Raw genomic sequence first — 7,902 nt, 5'->3', positions numbered from 1 at the left:
TCCCTTATTACCTGTCTTGTTTACTTCATATTAGTTCAGTTCTGTACAACTCACTAAATGAAAATAGTGCCTGCCCAGAGTCACTTATTTTGAGACACCAGAAAAGATCAAATGTACCAGGAAGGCCAGAAGGGAATAACTTGGAAGATTTGATATTGTTGATTTGTTATCCTCTCCTCCACAAAGCATCTACATTAGGGTGATTTCCCCCAGTAGCAATGCAGCTGTACTTGTGTACATAGGACTCAGGTTTGTATCCACCTTTTTGCAGAACAAGTTTTATGACTGTGGTAAAAATGCTTGAGCCTAATCTACATTCATGCTTAATTGGTGGTAATGGCACTTGCTGAAAGATAGGTCTGGATTTTTCTGGAGCAGCCCAGGCCTAGCACAGATTTGGGGAGGTGGATGCGGGAGAGCGGTCCATGCATACAAAATTCTTCCCAGGACTGATTTCTCTACAGTGGGTATGTTTTCTGTGAAGCACCTGCTCCCCTACACTCACTAATTTTTTTAACCTTCCTCTTTGTTTATTTAACAGGGTCTTCCCTGTAGAAACCTAGAACTTTGTTGGAGGATTCAATGGACAAGGCATTTTTTTCTTTAGGGAGTGTTTCACTTCTCCATTTCAGACTCCAGGGAATTCATACAGCTCCTGGCACTGCCTCGGAATTACCCTGCTTAAAGTGGTGATTTTATTGTCTAATATGAAGAGTGAAAATCATTTTCCTATTGAAAACCAAGGTGCATCAGTGTATGTGGGGGGATGGGGACTTCTGCTAGATGTTCTACAAAAAGCTTTTACCCATTGATAATGAGCAGTGAGCCAACAGACAAAGCTTTGTACACAGTGTCAGTGTTTTCCCAGTGAGACCCCATGCTGGAGCCTAAAAAAGTCACTTAACATATTAAAGAAAATGAAATATTGAGATAAAGCAAAACTAGCCTCTCCATGTGGCGATACCCTTACAAGCAGCACAGCGTCTAGCTACTTTCAATGCTGGAATTTGGTACCAATGAAAAAGTTTGTATATGCTGCCTCTATAGATGAAAGTGGGTGGGACCAACTCAGTACCTGAATCTGGAATGGCAGGTCAGACCTCCAATGAGGCATATAACCAAAGACAGGGTGAGGCTGTGCACCAAGCCTGAGGGAGAAAACTGTCTCCGCTAATCACTGGCTCCTGGAGTTAGATAAGGGACATCAGCAAGGTTCTGTAGGGAGTCCCATCTACTTTTCCTCCATGGCTGGAATGATGGCAGCTGCCATATAGTTGTGTGGGCAAGAGGGTGTTAGAGCCAGGGGAAATGGATCTTCAGAGCTCCGCAGGAGAGATGGTAGAAATATGGGAAAGGTAGACAACCAGTGAGGAGCAGCTCCTGGCAGGAAGAGGAGACATTCTACTTTTATCTTTGTGACAAGGTCAACTGCTCTTAGGATATAGCCTCAATAAACTAACTGGGACTCTTTCCAAGTACTCATCCTATATCTAAGAAGGAAATAGATATGAATTTCACACACCCTAGTACTGTGGTTGTTCTTTTCATGGCTTCTCTCCCCATCTTGCCTAGAGCCCTGAAGATGTCCTTCATTGCTTCCATCCCGCTATCTTTCTGAACTAAATAGGACTCCAGAAGTTGGTCCACAAAAGCTGCTCATTTTTAAGAGGGGTCACTATTGACCAAGCTGAGTTACTCTCTCCCAGCCAAAAATGCTGCTTTTGCCATATTCTGCTGTTATCCCAGTTATTTTCCCATTAAATTGTTGTATATATTGTGAGTGAAGGGAGCAAGTTGTTGAAAAAACAACTGATTTCCTACAAATATATTCCCCTAACTTCAGTCTAAACAGTTCTCTTATTTTCTAGTCCTCAAAATTAGCTACATTCCCTTACTGTGCTAATTTCCATGGAGCTCCAGCTGTCAGAAATGCTACAAGTTTTCAGCTACAGTATATGATATTATGGAATACCATAATTTGTTAAAAGCCTGGTTCTTGGCCAAGACTAAAGTCTCCAAAACAAGTTTACCTGACCTCCCCAGTATAGAATGAGAGTTGGTAGGTGCAAGAGCTATTGCCAATATTACAGTAAGGCAGTATTGTTCCCTTAATGTAAGAGCAATGTTGTACAAAAATGTTTAGAAGAAAGAGTTGAGTCTAGGAAGAAAAAAGAAACCAAGGGAGTCTTAAGGACTATAAAAAAGCAGGTAGACAATGTCCACATACTAACCTTGCTGGTTAGAACCCAGATGACCTGATGCTAAGCGTTCATCTTGATTCTGCCACTTGATTCACTAATGACCTAATGCAAGTCAGTTAACCTCTGGGCTTTACAATGCAAGGTTAATACCTAGCTTTCTAAAACACTTTGAGATGTTTGCACAAAAGGTATATTTTCTGGGGGCTCAGATATTTGTGTGTGACAAGATGTAGAATTGCAGGGATATCTAACTAGCCAAGCTGACCAAGGACTATCTGCAAATCTCTTCATGTTGGACAAAGGACTTGAGGCTACCATGCGTGGTGATGCAAGTCTTAGTTGATTATTGTGGCTAGGATGTTTATGCAGGATGGACAGGCAAAGTGCATGATGCCAAATTAAAAAAAAAAAATTATTTGCCCCTCTATCTGCTCCTGAGAAGTCCACATTACCACCCCTCAATATTAATATTCAAAGGGTCTTCATCCCTACTGTGAGTCTCAAAGAATCTGCACAGCCACTGCTTCCCTAGGTCATGAAACTAAACTACAGAATCAGCAGTGCAGCGTGGTGGATTGTGCATTTGGATGTTTTATATCGCAAGGTAAAGGGGGCGTCCCAGCCTGCTGTAACACTGCCATCTACAATGTGGTCTACTACCTGCCAGTTGTGTTCTGTATAACATTTGTCACAGCCAGGGTCAGATATTTAATAAACTGTACAAGGGAGGACACAGGCTTTGCTGCATACTATGCACAGCTGAATGAGCAGTGAAATGCAGCTGGGACAGTATCACATTATGCCAGCTGTTCACATCTGCAAGCCCAATGACGGTGTGATCACCTATGCATTCCTGCTAGCGATTTTGGATGTGGACATGTTACATGAGGTTCCAAACAGGTGCTGACCATGTCACATTTCTCCAGTGTAGAGAAAGTGTGAGATGCAGAGGCACAAGATGTTATTTTCTATATATGTAAGCAATTACCAGCTTATTATTCATACCAGTTGTTTGGTATATGAAAAAATCTCATTATCCATTTCCTCTGTTGCCTGTGTTACGTTTTTTTCATATACGGCTGTTAACAAAACCATTTTAGAACAGGTTCTGTTAAGGATATTGAACTGATCGGTAGCATTACATTATGTGAAGTCAAAACTTTCCCACTGTACAGAGGCATTTTGGTATAGTCCAACCCTGGATGGCAGACGAAGTATTTAGGTCCAACTGTAATTAACCATATTTTTCCATCATGTACATCATGCTGAAACAGAACACAAAATGAAGCCTGAGTACAAAATTGCTGTGAACCTTTGCTCTCAGTTTATTGCCATTATCTTGTTTTATTAATTTTATTTACAGCTCATCTTTGTGCCAGCTCCCACGGGCAGCAAAACAAAAGCTGTGAGTTACACTCAATTCAGGAGTTGGTTCACCCACGCAGAATTATCTGCTGATTTAGAATGTGATGTGCATGAATCTGTTCTTAATTACTGCTGTGCTTATTTCCTTCTCAGTTTAGCTTAATTTGATTTCAGCTACTAAAGATGAACAAAAGCTAGTTTTGCCCAAAGAAACTCAATTGCTGCAATCAAAAGAACACGCTATAGGCAACGGCTCAAGCTGGATTCTAATGTGGTGCTGACTGATGCTGTAGCAAAAGGTGTATTTAGTGAACTGTAGTCAAGGCTCCATTCTCAATAACCCCTTACTGCAGAAGACACCACCAGAGCTGTGTAAATGTGCTCGCCAAGTCTAGATTTCAAGAATATCAAGATTTTATTCAAGTTATGGAATTTTGCTAAATGCGTAGGTGATTATTATTATGACTGCAGTGGTACCTGGAGACCCTAACCAAGCTCTGGGCTCTACTTTGCTAGACACTGCACATATACAGAGTAAAGATTAATTTCCTGCATCATAAGATGGCAGCCTGTTGTTACTGACCCATTCAAAGTCATGTGAGATGGTAGCCATTTTGGGAATGAGGGCTGTGCTTCAGGAGCAGGGAGGAAATGGGGGGAAAGAGAGAGAAGATGTGGCCAGGAAAGAGAAGGGCAGAAGAAACTTAGGGAAGGGCGTCTAAAATTATGTCTACTCTACACGCCGTGGGAGTGAGTCCCAGCTTGTGTAGACATACTCAATGAGAGCTGGTACAAAGATAAGTAGGAGTATATCCGCAGTGGCATGGGAAGCAGAGGCACAGTTTAGCCCTGCCAAGTACAAACCCACCTGGACATACATATGTGCCACCGCTGGCACTACCTGTGCTACCGCAGCTGCACTATTTATACTTGTACTTGTTGAATTAGCGTGAGTATGTGTACACAAGCTGGGATTCACACCCCTAGCTAGCAGTGTAGAGGCAGCCTAAGTGAAGTGAGAGGCACTCCAGCAGAATGGTGAAGAGTGAGAGGGGTCCCCAACAGAGAGAGCAAAAGGATGAACAAGAGATGGAGGCTCAAGTTGAAATGGGAGAAGCTGGGTGGGAGAAGGTGGTGGATACAGTGCTAGCTTAGACGGAAGGCAGAAAGATAAGATAACCTAAGGAAGCAGGGGGCAGAAGTGCCAATGCATGTAGTTTCTGAGGAAGGGGAAACCTCCCCTAGAATAAACCTGTTCAAGGATACACTGCAATGAGTGGGCAAAGCTTTTCCTTCTGCAGGCCACTGAGGCACAGTTTATGCCCAGAAACATGAGCTGCTCCCTCTTGCCTTAGCCTGCAGAGCTGCATGTGTTGTTATAGAATATACAATTATACAGTCCTTTTAAAAGTCACCTGTGGTGCATGCCTCCTCTTGTGGCTACAAGTTCCACAGGCTGACTTGACACTGAGAATATATTTAGATACCCAGTTTTTGCTGTCTGGCTATTAGATTGTAAGCAATTAGATGCAGGGACAGTTGTCATTTGGAATTTGATTGCGCTTTTAGAGGGGACATTATGCCTCAGGTAGTACATGGGGGTGGCAGGTTTATGACTTTGTAAAGTATAATCCCTCCCTGAGCTTCCTGGAGTATAGGAGAGGTGCGTGGATGGCAACATCTTTTAAATTAGATTAGGCTGCTGCAGATAGGTATGACCCATCTGGGGTGATGTGCACTCCAAGTACACAAAGGGAGCAGTCCCTGCACTTATCTGAACACAGGCACTGTGGCTGGCCTAGAGCAGTACTGCATGGAGGATCTTTCAGTACCTGTCCCCTCCCACTGTGAACATGCCCAGAGGGCAGGTAGTCTGGCCCATTGTCTTGTTCAGCGCTGTACCTATTCTTAGCACTTGACAAATAGTGCCCCCCCACTCCTCTCCTCCACCTCCCTGCATGAGGGGGCCATGGCCTTCTGTTCCAGTGCCTCGGGTCTGTCTCCTCTCCCTGGCAGTTTGCTGTGGAGTTAGGCAGTCTCTGAGAACCACAATGGGAGGGGCCCTGCACATGAGTCAGGTGGCCAAATGTCTATCTTCCCCTTGACCCTATTCCTGGATTGCTCTGGGGCTCAGGCAGGAGATATGTGACCCCTAGAGGGAGGCAGCAGTGTGCATGGCCAGAGGCCAAAACATAGGTGCTTGGGAACTTTTACATCAGAAATTTAAGCACCAAGTGAGTTTAGGCACTACACGGTTGACAGCAGCCAAGTGGGGGTTTTGTGGATTGCAGTGGCACCTAGATCAGGGGTTAGGCACTTAAGTACCTTGGTGGATCCAGGCCAGGCTCAGGGAATCTTGAGAGACATTCATTTAACCTTTCCTTTTTGGAGCATTAGGCACATGACCCTTCAGCTAGTGTACTGATTTTCAGTAACTATTTGCATGAACTTGTTTCATATGCATTAATCATCTTGCTTAAAAATAAAATGTGAAGGCATGCAAATTACTGAGAGAGTCACAGCAAACAAACTGGGGCACACGCTCCATGACATACATGCACCCGTTATTTATTTCATCCAAACCCCATTAAAGTGTCATCTACTTCTTGGCTTTGCGAAAAAACAACAAAGTCTTTGTTTTGTTCTTGGGGAACCTATTTATGTACACTCTGAATCATGCTTGTTGAAATGTTTGTTTTTTTCCCTCCTACCACCTATTAAAAATTAGAAGTACCAGTAGTTGCTCCAAATGCCTCTGTGCCCTTTTATCACTCACAAATTGCCTGCTGGACAGAATAAGTTTTGTTAATTGTTTCAAATATCCTTATTTTGAGTTTACTTGAATTCCCAACTTTATAAAGCCTGATTCATGCACAGAAAGAATGAAAGCTGAGCAATCTCAAGAAGAATAGGCCAAAATTTTTAAAGACTGGGTGACCAAATTTGGAGCCTAAAGAAGGGACCTGATTTTCAGAAGAGCTGAGCATTCAGTAGTCCCTGCTGAGGTCAATTACTTCAGAGGGAGCTGTTCAGTGCTTTTAAATAGTTTTTTTAGGATCCTAAATCTCCACACGTGCTTAACTTGAGGTACTCACATATTGGAAAATCTTGGTCACATTGTGGAATTGCAGTTGTAGGGTCCCTGTTCTCTCAGAGGAGTGGGGGGCCATTATTATAGCACACACTAGCCCTAATCATGGACCAGAAGCCCATTGGGCCAAGTGCTGTACAAACACAGAACAAAAGGATAGTCCCTACCCCAGACAGACATACATGGGAGTACAAAGAAACAATGAGACAATAATAGTCAGCATGATAGGCACACCAGCCCCCTAACTGCTCTGTCTTCCCACGGTTTCCAAGGATATGGAAGGGAAAAGTGTGAGCTACCACCAGCCTCCTCTATGATCCTGTTGAATGACAGATAATCCTGTTACTTTCTGTCTATACAGCCCTGTGTTGTGGTTTGTCTGTGGCTTCCTGCCATAAACATGCAGTGTCTGGCAGTGGGCAGTGTTGTGATAATTGGGCCTATAATTTTACCCTATTTGTGAGTGCAATTGTGAAGTATATGAAAGATCATAAAATGTTACAATACTTCCTATTTACATTTATTATTATAAGTCAAGTTGCTTTCAGTAATGAACATTACGAACAGGTGCAAGAGAACCAGATAGAGAGACAAAATTAGTCCAAAAAAAAAAAAAAAAAAGGCCACATTAATATAATTCAAGGACTATGTTGAAATAATGCCTGGTAAAAACAGAAGATGGGGAATCAAAAATTAATGAACCAAAATTGGTGTGATGGATATTAGGCCTGACTGGTGGACAAAATAATGAGAGGATGGGCTATTCCATCCACCATTTCCTTTGTGAGTCCTTAAAGAGAAAGACGGGGGGTGGGAACTACAGAACAGATAGAATCATAGAAGGGACCTCAGGAGATCATCTTGTCCAACCTGCTGCTCAAAGCAGGACCAATCCCTAGACAGATTTTTGCCCCAGATCCCTAAATGGCCCCCTCAAGGATTGAGCTCATAACCCTGGGTTTAGCAGGCCAATGCTCAAACCACTGAGCTATCCCTCCCCCCACAGGCTACTGGAGTGAGCTTCACCATTGCTTGGGACCCTGAGCCTTCTTCATCCTAATCCTGAGAGAGCATGACCAGACTGGGCCAGAGAGACCTGGCCACCTGTGATGAAATGGGACCAGACTTTAATAACAACATTTCCAACTCATCCCAACTAACTTCGTTTCCCCAAAAAGGCAGTTATTACTATTTTTGAAATAATCTAAGAGACTGTCAAACAAAGGTGTTTTCCTTTTAAAAACT

The sequence above is a fragment of the Chrysemys picta genome, chromosome 9 (genome assembly GCF_011386835.1).
Source record: "Chrysemys picta bellii isolate R12L10 chromosome 9, ASM1138683v2, whole genome shotgun sequence".
Classification (NCBI taxonomy): Eukaryota; Metazoa; Chordata; order Testudines; family Emydidae; genus Chrysemys; species Chrysemys picta.
This window is presented reverse-complemented; position numbering follows the sequence as displayed.